Source organism: Neltuma alba, unplaced genomic scaffold (genome assembly GCF_004799145.2).
Source record: "Neltuma alba isolate B1F8T4 unplaced genomic scaffold, ASM479914v2 tig00011367_pilon, whole genome shotgun sequence".
NCBI lineage: Eukaryota > Viridiplantae > Streptophyta > Magnoliopsida > Fabales > Fabaceae > Neltuma > Neltuma alba.
Window position 1 is genome coordinate 89,248 of NW_021636064.1, and position 20,262 is coordinate 109,509.

Sequence of the window (20,262 nt, forward strand, 5' to 3'; positions counted from 1 at the left end):
TAAGGAATTTATTTATTGAAGAATAAATGCAGACAATAGTTGCCACGCATCAATAATCAATAAATAAAAATGAACTAAGAGGCCACTTGGTATGATTTTAAGAGGGTTTGTTCTTTGTCACCAAAAAAAAAGAGGGTATGTTTCTAAGGGGCCAGTTGGTATACAGAATATAGAATAAAAATGAATTATGCATGAAAATTCTTCTATTTTGGAGCCAGAAAAAGGCAACCTCTGCAATTCCGGGGATGAAAAGAGAGGAAGGGGGTGAAAATATGTTAGCGCAAATAACTAATTTTGAATTGTGAATGATTACGTTAGGTTGTTTGAAATTAGAGATTCCACTTGTTTCCACACTGGAATGATAACCTCAAAAACTAGGAGCAAATAAAAAATTGAGTAATATAAAAAGTAAATGTGCTTCTTTATTATTCAATTAAAAAAAATCGCAACTCACAATATGTAAATAGCAGAACAAGAACTAATGTACAAGCAATCAATCTACTAATATGAAAAGTAATATGGAGCTAGTCTTAGGAACCAAATTGTGTGTTAGGGTTTTTTTTTTACGATTACTGGTGAGCTCTTCAGTGCATGCACAAACTCACTCAAATAATTGCAGGCTTTAGTTTCACATTGAACTATAAACATTACAAAAAAACAATTAATTACCGACGGAATTAGCGACAAAAATTATTTCATCCTTAATTTTTAACGGATTATCGATGAAAATTTTGTCGCTAAATTTAGCCACAGAATTAGGGACAGAATTTTTCCCGTTAGAAATTTCCGTAGCTAAAATTTTATAATTAAAATTAACCACGGAATTAGCCACAAAATTTTTTTCGTTGGAAATTTCCATGGCTAAAATTTTATAATTAAAATTAGCCACGGAATTAGCAACGAAATTTTTTCCGTCAGAAATTTCTGTGGCTAAAATTTTATAATTAAAATTTGCGACGGAATAATTTTTTGTGGCTAATTTAGTGACGAAAAATTTTTCCATCGCTAATTCTGTGGCTAAAATAAAATTAGCCACGAATTAGTCATAGAAATTTCTGACGGAAAAAATTTCGTCGCTAATTCCGTAGCTAAAATTTTATAATTAAAATCATTTAATTTTTTATATAGAATAATCTATTAGATTTTATTATGGTAGCTATTTTTTGAAAAAATTATTTACAATTTAAAATTCAAAATTAGTGTCATTGGAAATTAATATTATATTTAAAATATTTTTTTAAAAATAAAGCATTATAAAATAAATAGTAAAACAAATATCTAAAAATTATTTTGTCACAAAAATAGTTATGATTAAAATTATCATATAGTTTATTTTTGGTTTCTAATAATATATATGTCCATATATAATTGTTTGTGTAAGAGAATATTATATATATTTTTAATTTTGCATAATAAGTCAATAAATTCATTGCAGTTCAATTGGTGAAGCCGTGCCCGTGCACAAACGAGATCCTTGGTTCGAATCGTGAAGAAGTCACTTTGAGGAGGAATTATTTAGTAGTGACACGTGGTGATGAAAGGTGACATGTGAGATGGCGACACGTGGCTGCAAAGGTGAGGTGGTAGCCACGTGGAGGTGAGGTGGCGACACATGGGTGCAAAGGTGAGGTGGCAGCTGGTAGAGGTGCCACATGGCATTTTAATTTTTTTAAAAAAATATATTAATTACTAACGGAATTAGCTACGGAAATTATTCGTCTCTAATTATCGACGAAAATCAATTCCATGGCTAATTCTGTCGGTAATTACTGACGGAATTGAAATTCTGTCGCTAATCCAATTGGTGACAGAAGAATTAGCGACGGAACAAATTCCATTAGTAATATGATTCTATTACTAATCTGTCACTAATCTGTCGCTAATTCCGTCACTAAATAAAAATTCTGTGGGTAAATTCCGTCACTAATTACACGTTTTTTGGTAGTGAAATATTGCATGATTGAAAAGGAAGAAGATATTGAGAGTATATATGTGTGTGTGTATGCACCTTTTCAAGTTAAGAGGAAACTTGACTAATAGTTATAAAGCTTACTAAATTATACTTCTTTAATTCTATTTATAGAGCAGAGAGAGAAGATATTTTTTTGTGTTATTTATAGGGTAGTGAGAGAAATTTTTTATATAGATGTAAATTTTTATCTTTCATTTATTATTATGTTGACTTTGTTTACATGAGGTACATATTAAATATAAATAAATTCGGAAAGGTATTGAATTTTTAATAAAAATTAAAGCAGTTTAAGGTTTTTCTTAGTCTGTATAAAATATATTAAAAGTGAGTTATTTGTGGTTCAAATTTGAACTATTTGGCAAATCATGTTTTATACCAACATAAAGTATCGAGAAAAGAGTTAGAGGTGCACTTTGAGGCTTTTAACATGTATGCGTGTGTCATCAACTGAATAGATTAACTCTTTTAAAAGAGCTTTTATTGGTGTCATTTGAAAACTCAAGAACTTTGTAACGTACGCGCAAAAATTACATCTAATTTAATCTCTTTTCACCTGGCATTACTTTCCATATTGACTTTCTTGTTTTGACGCAATTTTTGTGACTTTTGGTCATTATGGCAAATGGCCGTCTAGCTATAGCAAAATGGGCTAGTACTTTAAGCCCTAAATTCTTTTGAACAACTATGTTAAAATAACCTTGTAGTCGCCCTATTCTGATCTTGCTTTTTAAAGAGGAATCATTTTAATTCAGCCAAACCAAAATGCATCAGGTATGACAAAATCAATGGAAGGTATAATTTATAGGAAGCATTTAATATGATGCAATAGTGCATTTTAAGAAAGACTGTCTTTCTCAAACTTAAAGACACCCATGAGAATAATATACTTCCTCCCCTGCTTATTTTCATAATATAGCATGTTTTGTATAAAGCATTAATTTTTGCTGCCTAGTATGCTGAACTAATTATAAAACTTCCTAACTGATTAACTAATAAGCTACTCTAACTAATGATTTTTATTCTGATATTTTACAACAAATAACTAATTTTAATATGTAAATTTGTTATTAGGCACTTATGACAAGCGAAGTGAGTTTAAGGTTTTAGATAAGCATAGTGGAATACCTGGTTTCTTCATTGCCTTTTTGTTATTCCATATTAGAGAGGCTACGAGTGTCTCCATGAGACGAATTCATGATGATTCTGTTCAAATATTTCTTTGATAAATTTATGCACATTTTATGATCTTCTTTTGGACTCAAAGTACTCCATATGGCCATGTTTTAGCACAAAACTCTCTTTGGGTTGCTACATACTCTTTGATTTTGGTTTGAGCTAAAAAGTGGTTTAGACATCTGCGTGTTATTGTAGAATTCTGAATTTGAACTTCTGCACAATTTGGATGCTGTTTTGGCATGAGAAATAATGTTTTTTGTGTGTCAAAAGCAGAAATTCATTCACTTATCAGCAACAAAGGTCTTTACATCAGTTAACCAACACCTGATCTATCCTGTGAGCGACCAAGAATATCACACTGCAAGATCTTAAAGAGAGGGGTTGGGGGGAAAGAGGACCATCCACCACTAAACAACCCCTTTAAAGCTTCCTTGGCAAGCCAATCTACTACCATATTACCAAAACGAGGGATGTAGACCAAAGATAGCTCCTGACATCTCTCAAAAACAGCTGCAAGTTCTTCAATCAAAATTCCTGCATGCCAGTCAGGACAAGTTGCTTTCCTTTGTACTGCATCCACCATCATCTCGCAATCAGATTCCACACAAATAGGACCCAATTCTTTATCTACCTTATGATCCACGGCTTCTCTCAAAGCTAACGCCTCATTGTGAAGGAGAGGATGCTGCATTCTTCTTTGCACCTAGATGCACAACCTGACTTGCATCATTTCACAGAATAAAACCAGCACCACCACAAAGGTTAGTAGCAGAGAAAGCCCCATTAGTATTAAGCTTTAAAACACCATTTGGTGGTAAAGACCACTCATTGGTGGAAGAAGGGGAAACCAAAGTTTCTTGCTTAGCTTCTAACCAAAGTTTTGCTGTCTAAAAATCAAAGGCAGTTTTACTAACCGAGCTAAGAACCCAAGACAAATTAGGCTCCTTTCGGTCATATAATTCACAGCATCTAGACTTCCAAATATACCAAAGCAAGTAAGCCACAAGAGCTTGGGCAAACTCATCCTCATGAAGCAAGTTAATAATAGACACAAACCAATCAATAAAATTATCTACCGTTGAATCAAATAAACATAGGCAAAGAGGACTAGCAAACCAAATCCTTTTAGACCATTCACACAGTAGAAGTAAATGCTCAATAGACTCCACCCCCTCAGCATCGGAGGCAAACAGGAGTTGAAGCACATTTTCTCCTAAAAAGTGCTTCCATAGAAGGTAAGGTATTATTACAGACTTTCTAGAGAAAATGCTTAATCTTTGGTTGGACCTCTAACTCCCAAATGACCTTCCAAATTTCCTCAGGAAACACCCTAGAAGAGCTAGGACCAGATGCAGCAGCATGCATCTCCTTTTGCTTTAGCCACTTATATCCTAGCTTAATCGAATAGATACCATTGGAGCTACCTAGCCAGTTTACCTTGTCCTTTACACCAGAATTTGGAATACTAATAGAACCAATCTTTTGCTTAACATGATTAGGAAGGGAGATTTCTTCAAGGTTCCAACACCCTTCTTCTATAACACTCTCCACTGTCCTATTTTCTATAGGATCTGGGGCAAGATCACTAGGAATTTGGGAATCAGGTAGGTTTGGGATCCAAGCATCCCTCTAATAGTCTACTCTAGCTCCATTCTCACTTTGCCAAAAGATATTAGACTCTAACTGTTGGAAGACACGTTGGGCCATCTACTTAAGCCCAATAGGTTTAAGTTAACCTAGCTTAGACCTAATTAGAATAAGTCATATTTAGTAATTATTCTCTTGTTATTATTTGCATTATTTTTTCTTGATTTCTTGGGATTACAGATTGCACTATCTTTCCTAATTTCTTGGGATTACAGTTTGTACTCAACTCCTTAGATATGTGCGCTAGTCGTACCAGTGAATAATAGAATAATTCTCTCCTATTGATTCTGAATCAACATGGTATCAGAGCAATGACTCAGAATTAGATTCAATTCAGCCGATATCGGGCTCTCCACAATGATAGAGGCAGTGACAACCCTAATTCTAAGTCGTAGAATGCAGAACAACACAATAGTGTACAACCTAGCCCTGCGAATGAGACCTTTCCTTTCTTTGTTGTCAGACACAAGTTGAATGGGGACAACTATCTATAATGGTTCCAAAGTATTCTGATGTTCATAAGGGGAAAAGGGAAGGAAAAGTATCTTACTAGAGATGCTGGTCAACCAACGCAAAGTGATGCCAGGTTTGAGACTTGGTATGATGAGAATTTCGTAGTAATGTCATGGCTAATAAATTCCTTGAACCTGGACATCAGCAAAGAGTATTTATTGGTAAAAACATCAAAGGAAATATGGGATTCAGCAAGGGAAACATATTCATCCTTAGAGAATATCGCAGCTATTCTATGACTGAAACGTATGATCAAAGACTTGAAGCAACAAGGAGATCAACGAGTGGTAGTGTATTATTCAATGCTGCAAAAAATCTAGCAACAGATAGACCTCTACGACACACAAGACTGACAGTGCTCAATAGACCGTGCATTGTATAGGAAGCTACTAGACAAAGAAAGAACCTATGAGTTCTTACTTGGTCTACACTCTAAATTCGAGGAAGTCCTGGCAGAATTATGAGTACCAGACCTTTGTCTTCCTTACGTGAGGCTCTAAATATGGTCAAATTTAAAGAAAGCAGAAAGAACCTAACCCAGGGAGTATATTCTAATTCTAATCATGAATCATCAGCTTTAGTAAGTAAAACTGCTAATGGTTTAGGCGGACATGGAAAACAAGGAAAGGGTTAGTGTGACCACTACAATAGGAGTGGCTACACCCGAGAAAACTACTGGAAGTTACATGGAAAACCTTCAAGAGGCAGAGGACAGTCACGATTAGATGCAAAAGGGTATTCAGTATCCCCATAAGAGAATGAAACAAGAGAACTTGGAGTCTTGAGCGTTGATAAAATTGAGAACATGAGCAAACTGATTGAGAAATGCAGCAAAGGTGATATCTTACCTGAAAGAACAATTTCCATGGGTGATTTAGCTCAAACAGGTAAATATGTTCAAGCAATAAAGGTTAAAATAGAAAAACCTGATGATAGATGATTTGTAGTTTGTTAAGTGAAATTAAACCATGTGAGAGATGATTTGTCTTTGTTTAGTGAGATTAAACCATGCAGTGGAATAAACATTAAAATAGCATATGGAAATAGAAGTAGAGCTCTTGGGATTGGTATTGTACATGTTACCCCTGAAATAAGCTTATATGATGTTTTGTATGTTCCCTGTATTAAGTGTAACCTACTATCTGTCACTAAGACTATAAAAGACAACAATTGCAATCATAACATGTTTTCCTCTCACTGTGTTTTCCAGGAACTGGACTCAAGGAAGATGATTGGCCAAGGTATGGAGTGTGAAGGGTTATATTACCTTGATGGCAAGATCAGCAAGGAGAAGAAGATGGCTCTTTCTACAAGTATTTCTATTTCCAATAAAGAAATGATGCTGTTGCATTATAGATTAGAACATCCAAGTTTTAGTTATATGTTGAAGTTGTTTCCAAATATTATGAATAAAAAGGATATTTCTCTTCATTGTGATTCTTGTCAAATTGCCAAGCATACCAGAAAAACTTATCTACCTCAAATTTATAAACCCTCCTCTCCATTCTCCATAATACACAGTGACATATGGGGTCCTGCCAAAGTCCTAACTCTAACCTAAAATAGATGGTTTGTTACATTTATTGATGACCACATACGCACAACTTGGGTGTACTTAATGAAAGAAAAATCCAATATGTTTCCCATCTTCAACCAATTTCATCAAATGATCAAGACTCAGTTTCAAACCTCTATCCAAATCCTTAGGAGTGATAATGGCCGAGAGTACCTAGGTTCTCAGTTTACAACTTACCTAAATGAACAAGGAATTGTACACCAAATGAGCTGTGTCTATACACCACAACAAAACAAAACTGCTGAACAGAAAAATAGACAACTTCTTGAGATTGATAGAACATTGATGCTAACCTATAATGTACCACCTATTTTTTAGGGTGATGCAATTCTCACAACCACCTACCTTGCTAATAGATTACCATCTATAACCCTTAACTATCATTCACCAATCCGTACACTTGCTCACACTTATCCAGATACCCATTTAATCTCCTTAATCCCACAAAAATTTTTCGGTTGTATTGCCTATATCCACAACCACCATGGGATAAATTTGCACCCAGATCTTTCAAATGTCTTTTTCTTGGATACTCATCTACACAAAAGGGTTATTGATGTTATTCACCTAGCCTAAGGAAAACATTTGTGTCTATGGATGTTACCTTTGTTGAGGACCAACCCTATTATCCAAAAAGTCCACTTCAGGGGGAGAGTTATGGGAAAGAACTAGCCTTCTTGGAAACATATGTGTCACCCTCACCAACACTCATATAAAACAAACCAAACACACTTGAACCAGACCATAGTACTACCCCTGAACCTGAACCTGAATCACCTAGACATGAACCTGGATCACTCTCTGGTCAAGGATCACAACAACAATAAGAAATCAACAATGAAACTAAAGATAGTATGGCAGAAAATTCTAAACACTAGTGACCACCTAAAGGAGAAGGTAATATAACCCCTAACACTCTACAGCAACGCCAAGAATCAGATTTGGATCCAATTTCTAACGATCTGGGCTGGCTTATTGCACTTCGAAAGGGAAAATGAACATGCACACAACATCCCATTCAGAGGATTGTGTCTTATGGAAATTTATCTTCTACTTATAAATCATTTATTGCTCATATCAACAGTGAGGTATTGCCAACCACTTACCAAGAGGTTGCAGCTGACCCAAGATGGAAGGATGCAATTGAAGCAGAACTTAAGGCACTAGATAAAAACCAGACCTGGAAATTTATAAGGCTATCTGAAGGAAAATCTGTGGTGACATCTAAGTGGGTATTCACTATAAAATACAACCCAGATGGTAGTATAAGCAAGTACAAGGCCAGATTAGTAGCTCAAGGCTTCACTTAAACCCAAGGGATAGACTATGAGGAAACTTTTGCCCTAGTGGCAAAACTCAACACTATTAAGGTACTACTGTCTATTGCCACAAATTTAGATTGGCCACTACATCAACTTGATGTTAAAAGTACGTTCCTTAATGGTGACTTGAAAAAGGAGGTATACATCGCTATTCTGGAAGGAGTGAAGAGACCAAGTGAACCTGGTGTTGTATGTAGGCTCTGTAAGTCACTATATGGCTTGAAACAATCTCCACGTGTATGGTTTGAAAGATTTACCAACTTTGTAATCAAACTTGAGCTCATGCAATGTCAAACTGATCATACCTTATTTGTTAAAAATGATAGAGGTAAAATGACAGCTTTGATTGTATATGTAGATGACATAATTATGACAGGGAATGATCATGAAAGCATAACAAACTTAGAGTAATCAGTTGCACGAGAATTTGAGGTAAAGGACTTGGGTAGCTTGAGATACTTCTTGGGAATGGGGGTAGCAAGATCTAAGAGAGGTATTGTAGTTTCACAAAGGAGGTACACGTTGGATCTCCTAAAAGAGACTGGTATGTTAGGGGCAAGTCCTTCAAGTACCCCGATGCTCACAGAAACTAATATGGAAGTTAAGAAGAATGGTGTTTTGGTGAACAAAGAACGGTATCAACACTTGGTTGGGAAGCTAATTTATCTTACTAATACGAGATCTGGCATTGCATATCCAGTTGGTGTGGTAAGTCAATTCTCAAATAGTCCACAAGAAGAGCATATGGAAGCTGTCTGTGAAATTCTGACATACTTGAAGATGACTCTTGGTAAGGGAATCTGCTTTAGAAAAAGTGACTCAAGAGGCCTAGAACTATATACAGATGCTGATTGGGGAAGATCAATTAATGAAAGGAGATCATTTACCTTTCTATGGGGTAATCTAGTGACATAGAAAAGTAAAAAACAGCCAGTAGTTTCAAGGAGTAGTGCTAAATCAGAGTACAGGGCATTAGCCCTTGGTATATGCGAAGGAATCTGGTTGACTTTACTTCTCAAGGAACTAAGACTGAAGCTGAATATTCCAATTCAGACCTGGCGTGACAGCCAAGCAGTAATGGAAATGCTAATAATCCTATCCAACATGATAGGATTAAACACATTGAGATAGATAGACATTTTATAAGGGAGAAGATGCAAGTAGGCATAGTCAATGTGACATATATTAATTCTCATCAACAAGTTGTTGATCTTCTCACTAAACCGCTGGACAAAAAGAGGTTTGACAAACTAGTTGGCAAGTTGGGAATGCTTGATATATATTTGCCAGCTTGAGGGGGAGTGTTAGACACGTTAGGCCATCTACTTAAGCCCAATAGGTTTTAGTTAACCTAGCTTATACCTAATTAGAATAAGTCAGATTTAGTAATTATTCTCTTGTTATTATTTACATTATTTTTTTCCTAATTTCTTGGGATTATAGATTGCACTATCTTTCTTGATTTCTTGGGATTATAGTTTGTACTCAACTCCTTATATAGGTGCGCTATTTGTACCAGTGAAATAATAGAATAATTCTCTCATATTGATTCTGAATCAACACTAACAATTTCCTGCCTGCTAGTAAACTACTCCAACCCCAAGAGGCTCTCCCTCCTTTCTTGGCACCCATAAAAGTACAATGAGGAAAATAAATCCCTTTGAGAACGCGAACCCATAATGCATTAGGTTCAGTTAAAATTCTCCAGCATTGTTTGCTAAGAGTGCAACATTAAACTTTTGAAAATCCTTAAAACCCAAACCTCCATCCATCTTTCCCCTAGTCATAATTTCCCAAGATTTCCAATGAATTTTCCTACCCCTCTCTATAGATTCCCACCAATAATCTGAGATAATTCTATCTAAATCTTGACAAACCTTCTTGGGATACTGAAAACAAGCCATTGAATAAGTTGGAATAGATTTGCTATTGCTTTTACAAGAGTCTCTTTCCTTGCTTGAGAAAGAAACTGCTTATTCCAGCTAGTGACTCTCTTTCTTACCCTATCCCTTACAAACGCCAAAGCTTCTACCTTTGATCGGCCCCATAAGATAGGAAGACCAAGGTAATTACCTGGAGAATTAGCCATTGAGATCCCTAAAGAATCACAAATAGACACTTTTATATCATCACTAGCTTTTGAAGAGACAAAGACACAAGACTTATCAAGATTTATCTTTTGCCCAGAGGTAGAGCAATACTCTTCCCAAATACTCTTTAACACGAGGCAATTAGATGTAGTTGCATTTAGTAAGAAAATAGAATCATTCATAAAAGAAATGATGAGAAAGCTTAGGACAATGGCTAGTGATTGAGATACCGTTCAAGTCTCCTCTCTCTACATGATTCATGACTATTTGGGACAAGACATCAGCCACTAAAATAAACAGGTATGGAGAAAGAGGGTCACCTTGGCGAAGCCCTCTCTGGGGTAAAAAGGAATCAACTATATGCCCCTCAAACTTCACAAAGAAAAACACTATAGAAACACAGTTCATAATTTTAGTGACCCATTTGCTGTCAAAATTGAGTTTCAATAAAACAACCTCAAGGAAGTCCCATTCAACACGGTCATAAGCTTTATTCATATCGATTTTAATAGTTGAGTCATAGGTATCCGCCTTCCTACTCTTTAAGAAGTGAAAAGCTTCATGAACTATAAAGATGTTATCTTGGATCATACGCCTAGGAACAAAAGCCCTCTGCTGTTCAGACACAATCTTAGGCAAAATATGCTTCATCCTATTGGCTAAGACCTTAGAAACCACTTTACAACAAAATTACAAAGGCTAATAGGCCTAAAATGACTTACAGACTCAGGGGCATCAATCTTTGGAACCAAAACCAGGTTTGTTTTATTCAAAAGCTTTAGATCTAAATCATTCATAAAGAAATTTAACCATACAGCAAAGATAAGGGCCTATCACATCCCAAGGATGTTGATAGAAGAGTCCAGGGAAACCATCCGATCCAAGAGCCTTTAAGCTACCAAGCTCAAACATAGCCACATGGACCTCCTCCTTAGTTACAAGTAATAGCAACCTGTCATTATCTTGGGCTAAGACCATAGGCGAAACATAACTCAGAACATTAAAAAGATCATGCATCCCAGAGTCAGCAAAAAGATTCTTATAACAATTAGAGAGACACTCCCTAATTTCTACTTGATCCCGTATCCATTCGTTATCATCTTTTTTAGACACATCACTTTATTTTTGAGCCTATGTTGCATCATAGTAGAATGGAAGAACTTAGTATTAGCATCTCCCCATTTAAGCCAATTCATTCTGGCCCTTTGAAACTAGTATTTCTCTTCTCTTTCCCAAATATTCTCAATTTGTTTAGCAATATTATCAACCTGATTCACACTTTCAACAATCCAATTTGACTCATACCACTCCTGGAACTCAATCAGGAGCCTTTCCAACTCCTTTTGATTATTAGGAAATTCATTTTGACTCCATTTAATAAGAACCTTCCTAATATGGTCTAAAGCAGAAAGAAAGCAATCAATGATAGAGCTGTCAACTAAGTCCTCCCTCCCATAAGAACTAGCCACAACAGAATTATAATCTTTATGCTCAGTCCAAAAACATTTCAAATTTAAAGTCTCTAATACCTCTAATGCCAGTAAAGACAGGACAAATTAAAAGAGGGGAGTGATTAGAGCCAACTGGCTCAAGATTGCAAACTTGGGCAGTGGGGCACAGCTCCCTCCAAGCACCATTGCAGATCGCACAATCCAGTCTTTCCTTCACATTTGCTTCATTTAACCTTTTGTTAGTCCAAGTGAACTACATTCCCTTAAAGCCCAAATTTATCAACCCACAAGAAGCCAGAAAATTCTAAAAACCATCAAACGAGGCCAAGGACCTCCCTCGCCCCCCTTCTTTCTCAAAGTTAAATAGCAATTCATTAAAATCACTAAAGCACAACCAAAGAGTCTCAGATCCAGGATTTAAGCTACATAACTTCCTCCACCATCTATTGTGATCTTGATCTTTGGGAGGGCCATATACCAACCTGATATAGCCTTGAATAGGATCCAAACCACTCAAAACATGAATATGAATAAAGTTTTTTTTCAGCTACCGGAATTTCAATCTTGACTCCTTCCTTCCACCATAATGCTAGACCACTACTCAACTCTATAGGAGAAACATATTCCCCATACTCAAAATGTAGTCTTCACCTCAATCGATCAGCCTTCTTAACTTGCACTCTAGTTTTCGATAAGAAAACTAAAGCAGGTCGATACTTGTTACACAGGAATCAGAGATTCCTGCTTGTTAGGGGGGACCCTAACCCCTGACAGTCCCACCTTATGAGCTTCATGACGCCTTGATGGTCATTTGCGGATGATCACCAGACCTATTAGTAGCAGAAAAGATGAAATCTTTAGGAATGGATGCAAGTAAATCAAACTGGGATCCAAAAGCAACTTTTGAAATGGGAACATTAATTAGCTTATTCATACGTATCTTCCCTTTACAGCTCTTACACTTCACCTTGCCATTCTTCTTCTTAGACTCCTCTGGCTTTTTAGACAGACTCTTCTCATCCTCTAATGGAGCTTGTTTAAACCTCTTAGCCTTCAAAGACTCTCAATCTTCACCCATCCTTCTCTTCAGCGAGACTCGTTCCAATTCCACAATAAGTAAGCCTTCATACTTCTTAGGCTTAGCAACCACTAGTGACTTAGATCCTTCACTATCTTCCTCTGAGGGAAGTTCCAAAGTATAACTTGCTCGCTGAAACTTATCCCCTCCATTTGTCAAATCTCAAAAGAGCCCCCTTTGCACTATCAAGCTTTTTTCCTTCTCACCTTAACCCTTCTCGTCTGGATCACTCAGAGGATAGGCCAGCAAGATTTTGGGACTCTACAGTACTACTTTTGGGCTAAGACACTGCTTTGAGCCTTCTCACTTAAGACTCTATGGCCCATAACCTCTACAGGCCTTTTACCATTATCCACCACCATCTTACTGGACTCCCCCTGGCTATGCTTTGGCATGAGAAATAATGTTTTTACTCAAATTTAGTGTCAACATTTTGCACAAGACATGTCTGACTTTCAGTTTGAAGTCCTGTGCGTTAGTGTCAAATTGTGCTGAAATTCTGTTAAAAATAGTTTAGGTTGTGACGAAAATTCTGTCCAACCATATGAAAATTCATGGCTTCGAATTGTGGCGTAGTTTTGAAACTCCTTATCTTGATTCATTTTCATATGCTGGAATTTCGCAAAAAATTCTGGTCATTTTTTATCAAGTGGGTTTTTTTTTTCCCCCCAGTGAATGCTTATAAGGTCAACTTATCATGTTTTAGAATTCTTTTGAGGCCTTAATTTTTAAATTGATTCAAAGTTCCAAATTAATATACCTTGATATGATCATGGGAATGTTAGGAATGTAATGTAAAACAACCAAGGGAAGTGGAGAGAGAAGAGAAGGAAAAACTTGATGGAGAGGGCAAACACAAGATTCTCAACTTTATTCAATTCATGAAAAAGGTCTAACAACCAAAATAACCTTTGTAATCTTCAGAGACAAGATCATATGATAAATCCTATAAATCCCAATTTAAGCCAACTTTTCTTAAAAGATATCTAAATATTAAGAATTTAAAATAAAAATAACTAAAACTTCATAAAACCAATCCAATCAACCCTAGGCTTTTCTACTCCTAGTAGGAATCTTCCATTTTCAATTAGAATATCTTTGCAGAAAATAGAATTAAAGAAAAATAGTGTGACTGTGATCAAGCTATGGACTTTTTTGGATGCCTTATCAGGTCAAACATCTTGCTCATCAAATTGCATGTGACTTCACCCTCTTTTCCTCTTTTTTCCACAGCTACAATATTCCTATTTAAATGGATACAACACACTAGAGCATTTTTCTGTTTGAGCACATCTCCCTCTGAACTAATATCCACCACAATTTAGTCTCCTGTCTTTATCTCCTTTGTTAGCATCTTCTCTGCCAATACATCCTCTAACAATCTTGAAATAGTTCTTCTCAATGACCTAGCACCATAGCTTGGATCATAACCATTCTCAACTACATGGTCAATGAACTTTTGTGTCACAGAAAAATCAATACCTTTTCCCTTTATCCTCTCGGAAACTTGTCTCAACATTAAACCTGCAATCTGCTTCACATCCATCTTTGTTAGTCGGTTGAACAAAATTATCTCATCCAATTGTTCAGAAACTCTGGTCTAAAATGCTGCTTGATTTCCTCCATTACTAGCTTCTCTATGCAGTTACTTTCTGCCTCAGTCATTGCATTATTATAAACAATGTTGCTAGTCATTATGATGAGTGTGTTCTTGAAGTCCAGTGTGTGGCCCTGGCCATCTGTGAGTCTACCATCATCAATAATGCAGTTTTGAATCTTTTCTTCCAAATTGAGGAGGCACTCGCCCTCTTCTCTTGATACATCTTTCACTGGGATGCCTGTCAAAGATGACACTATATGCTGAATATCAGATTTTGTCACTTCAGGAGAAAAACTGTGTAGCTTTCCTTTGTCCGGTGTCAAAACAATACAAAGGTAGTCTTTGAATTTGTAACTATAAAATATGTGGCAAGAGTTAACTGTCTAAAATTATTTATAAAGAAAGGTTGCTCTTTTCTGTCATAATTTTAGCCGGCTCTCACTTTACTTCCAAATCTTAGAACATGGTATGGCAGTTTTCAATGTGACATACAAGCTAGCTTGTAATTTGTAAAACAGTGACATGCTCTAAGGTATTTGAAGCAGTAAAGTAATTAAGGAACAAGGTTATTGACTGTGAAGAATAATGGAACTAAGGAACAAGCTTGTTCTTTCTTACCAGATACATAGTATTAATTGGTACTAATCGATTTGTTTACTCGGAGTGATTGATATGTTAGTTAGGAAAAGAGGTTTTGCAGATGGTGGAGTAATGCTTCAATTGATCTGGTACGTTTGAGCATGACAGTTAGGAGACCTCTGTAATGTCACAAGATTTTAAAAAATTAAAAAAAAATCCACTCCTATCTAAATTCTTACTCCAATTTTTTAATTTTTTTTTCAAAAATAAATTAGCACAATTCTTTTATTTATCTATGTTATAATAATGGGTTAAGGTGTAATTTTAGTCCAAAAGTTTATGCATAGAAGCTGTGAGTATTTGAAAGTTTGTCTTAAATTAATATTGTCCCGAAACGAGAACCAGAAGTGTTACAAAAGAAGCAAAATCACCCTAACCATTAAAAAAAATAACGCAATAGTCAGGCACAATGTTTCTCCTTTTTTAATATTTTGGGATGATATTAATTCCACAAAAACTTTTTGGGTAAGATTTTATCTTAACCCCATAAATGTTTAGAGTTTTATGTTGGCTTTTATTAAAAAAAAAAGAGAATTTTTACATTGGCTGCCTTAGACCTTGGCATGACCCTCCTCTTTTAGGATGTCTTTGGTTTGAGGGAAGGGGAAGGGAGGAATTTTTTATGAATCCTTTTTTGTTTTAAGAGGGAAGGGAGTGGTGATAATAATTAATTTACCATTTTATCTTTATATATTAGTTTATATTGTTTTATTGATATGTTATATAAATTAATTTACATCTAAATTCAAATTGCATGATTTTTTAAATTCCATTCCCATCCCAACATGTTTTTAATATGTGTATAAAAACTGATATAATGATATTTTTTTGTTTCTAATTAATATAATAATATATTTTAAAAATGCAATATCACAAAAATTGTGAGGGCAAAATAGTCAAGAAATTTTATTTTTTATTTTTATGTTAAATTAATTTGTCCTTCGTGTTTAGAAGAGTGAGAAGTTTATTTTTTTTATGAACATTAGTGGAATATTAAAAAAATTATAAGTGCAAAATAATCCAAAAAATTATTTATTATTATTTTAAATTAATTTAGCTTCCATATCTGAAACGTGTGGAGTTTAATTTTAATTTTTCTCATGCGTATTAATAGAGTATCCAAAAATTATAAGGGATAAAATGGTAAAAAATTAACTCCCCTCCAATATTAAAAAAAAAAAAAACCACTTATTTGGAGGGAGCCAAAATGAAGTAGGAGAAAGGAGAGGCAGGAAGTTTTGGCTTTGGCAGGAAGTTTTGGCTCTCTTAACTACAAAATTTCTAACCTGAGGGGACTATTCTCCTTGCCCACTAAAAACATGCATACCCTTCAAATCTATACTAGCTATAAAATATGGAGTGATCAGAAATAGCGCTGATCGATAAATGCGTGATTTTAGTTGTTTACTCATTGTGGTTACACTAGCTATTGCTGAAGTGATTAGAATCATTCAAAATCTTCAATTGTGCTGGTTTAAGGGTTATGAGAGCATTATGGAGTAGATTGGTTGTTTTGTGGCTGTTTCCTTAACTAATAGGGGATGTAATGTAAGCCATCCTTTCAAAGGATGTCATTGATGATGTTAGGCTTTTAATTCATAGGGAAGTAGAATGTTAGACTTGGACATATTCAAAAGGAATATCTCTCAACTGCGAACTACTTAGTTAAGTTTTCCCACATTATGGAGAATAATTTTTATATCCTGGATCAACCACCTTTATTTTGTATTGAGAAGGGGGTTGGTATTAGAAACTAGATTAGACTTGATTGTTTGTAGTTTTTTTTTTGGATTTCAGTTTGCATTAAAAAAAATGTATGAGATAAATCTAAGCCTTGCCGAATATCATTTTGGGCCCCAATTAGCTTTTTGGGTTCGAAAAATCAGTAATGACCTAAAATGCACTCCAAAGAAGGCTCCTTTTGGGCCCCAATTAGCCTCTTTTTTTAAGAAAAAAAAAAGTGTTTTAAGAAAGAAAGTAATTTGCTTTTTTGGGCGGGGGGATTTCCCAAAACGTTCTTTGAACAAAAATTCTTTCTTCAAGGAAACAAACATGACCATACGCAGTCACATACTGTGGTAAGAGTTAGGCTTGTAACAACTTTCTTGAACAGGCTTATATTGAATAAACTATTTTCCAAGTTTTAGTGCTTCATCTTATAGCATACGTACCTCTGCAGGAAAATGTTGAACATATGCTCCAGCCTCATCAATCAAGTCAATTGCCTTTTTAGGTAAGAGCCTACCACTGAAATTTACATATAAATATGTTGGTAAGTAGAGAAACAAATATACAAAAATACTGAGCACCAATGTTTTGAGTAATGCAAAAATACTGAGCAGCAAAATCATTCTTATTATTCTAGAGAAATATACTGTGTGGCACATATAATCAAAGTAAAACATCTCTGATCTCAAACGAAGGTGTCAAAATGACAATGGGGTCAAATTATTTTCTATTCTTAGATGATTAATTAGCCAAACAAGAAAAAAAAAATTGTGTATTTGCGGGCAAACAATACCACAGATATTTTAGCCATTAAGTTATAGACAATTGTACCATATGTACTTCTGGGACAACTTTGCAGAAGCCTCAAGTGCTTATCTGTGTATCGGACATTATGATGAGTCCCATACACTCCAGAAAGGCCTTTCAGGATCTTCAGAGTTTCTTCAACAGATCGTTCAGCAACATCAACTGGTTGAAACATCTTTCGGAGGGCTGCATCAATGAGCCTTCTATGCTCATCCACATTTGCAGAGCCTATACATTTTTCATGTATAAAGTGAAGTTCACTTCATTAAACTAACAAAGCAGCAGCTGTTATGTGTTTTAAATAACAATAATGGCTCTGCTACTGCACAAAATAAAGGATCAGAAGAGACACATGTCTTATGTCCAAACCTGTATGGCACCATTTTGTAGCGCATGTTTCAGAATATATGAAACGGTGCGGGTTCCTAGGTTGTTGCTTCGAAAAAAGGAATGGACCTGCTTTATAAAGAGCATGACATCTCCACTTTCTTCAATTTCCTTAATCAAACAGCTGGTTCTTTCTTCAGGTGTCTTTAAACATGATGGTTCGTTTAAAAGTTGAGCCACATCCAATTTAATTACCTGTGAAACAAATAATAATATATTAGTTAAACTTACTGCTCATGCCTCATGTTACCACCCCGATCTAAACTTTTTATATAAAAGAAAATTGTGAGATTTAACACACATAACCTTCTTTCCCTTTAATTTTTCAGGAACAGATCCACTCAGAATTCTTTGAGCAAGGCCTTCTACGATGGCTATCTTCCCAACTCCAGGCTCTCCAACAAGACAAGGATTGTTTCTTGTCCTTCTGCAGAAAATCTGAATTACACGTTCCACTTGCTCTTGCCTCCCCACAAAAGGATAAAGCTTACCCTGTAATGAAGAAGGATTTCATTTAGCAATCTTCTCGTAATGGTATGTTCCACATAATCAACAATCAACCATTGGGGTCGTCTGAAGCACTTTCACCCAATAAATTAGTTTCTGGATTGATTCTCGTCAGGGCTTAAGTTGCATCAATAAACATGCACACAATTATTCATATAGAAGCACAAATCATTGTACGTAACATTCTTAGTGCATCACATCAGTTTGACCCCCCCCCCCAAACTAACTTGAACAGTTGAACCTTGTTGGATTTGCTACGGAAAGAAGAGTTACTGCAGAAAATATTGCAGTAAAGTTCTCTAAATATGAGAGTTTAGAGACTTGCCTCCTGTGCCAATTTGATCAGATCGGTACCAAACGTCTAGGATTGGTGTTTGGTGATTCGTAATCTTATCAACTTTTTCCGAACCTTCTTTCTTCTCAGAAGCTGCCATTATATTAATCATCTTTATATGCAAGCCTGGTCTCTAATGTTGTTTACCTTGGTTCTGAAACAAACCAGTTATCTCACCATCACACCCTTTAGGCAAGCCCAAAAGCAGATCCCTTTCATCAGCTAAAGAATGGCCCGTGACATCATTAATTGTGTCAGAAAATAATATTACTAACACTCTCTTTGATAGAGTACCAAACGTGCACTGAGTCAAACATTTTATTTTATATTTTTATTAAGTATGTTATTTTCCTAAGTCATGTCTTAGTGGGCCTAAATTTTAGGGAGTCATAGTCATTTTGCTATTTATAAATACTGAGGCCTAATGTACGTAAATGTCATCTGGAGACTGGAAATATAATGATTCTCCCATGGCTTTTTTAGCTACGAGTTAAGGTTCTTACCCATTCCAATGAAGATTTTCCTTCATCAGATTCTGACATGACAATTTAACAAAGATTTCTTTTCCCCCCTTAATTGTCTCTACCGATTTTGGATCATATCATTTGGCCAATCTTCCTTCCCATCATACACGTCTTCCACCGGTTATCAAATATCATTACAACTAATTTATACCATATACCGTCTTGACATTATTAATGCTAAACTTAGTTTGAAAACCAAAGGCAAACGGCAAACCCACTCCCCCCTGGGCTTGGTGATGTCAAAATTCGTAAGTCCAGAACAAAGATATACCCAAGTCAGTTTCTAGAGTCACAAGTTCAGCTTTGATATATCAAGAAAAGGGTCCAATCCGGCTTCTTACCCTAGTGGTGTTGGTGTCGGTTCTGCAGCGACTTTGGCGAGAGCAGCGTCTGGGACTACGAGTACAGCAGAAGCACTACGTACCCTTGTGCGAACTCGTCCAGCTCCTCTGCCGTGGAGTTTCAGCGCCAGCGTTGCAGAGAGAAAAGGCGCTGCTTGCGTTGTGGCAAGCAAGTTCGAGCGGGACATCAATGTTCTGGGTCATTCTCGCTTATAGAGATCACGGAGGAAGGAGAGGAACTTGTCACTCCTCTAACTGAAGAAGTCGAAACGAAGATTGGGGTTAAAAGGGCCGAAATTTCATTCAACGCCATTCCGACAAAGTCGTCGGCCTCAATGGTGAAGCTTAAAGGGGCTGTACAAGTGCAAAACACGTAATTCCGTGGAAGAAGAGCCGCTAGAACCACCCCCTCTTCCAAATATTTTATCAGCTTGTTCCCTAATGACATTGAGATCTAACTTTGCAGATTGAAGAGCTTTTGCAGCCAAGCCTCCCGCATCACTGATAAAAGCCAAAAGCATATGCTCTGTCCTGATATACTTTTGAGCTTCTTGCTGCGCGCCTGTAATT

General features: G+C 36.0%; 1 pseudogene; it reads right to left on the reverse strand.

Annotated features, from left to right (window-relative positions):
• Nucleotides 1–13,816: 13,816 nt before the first annotated feature.
• On the reverse strand, nucleotides 13,817–19,896 carry LOC114712496 (chaperone protein ClpC, chloroplastic-like; annotated as a pseudogene).
• Between the last annotated feature and the right edge of the window lie 366 nt (nucleotides 19,897–20,262).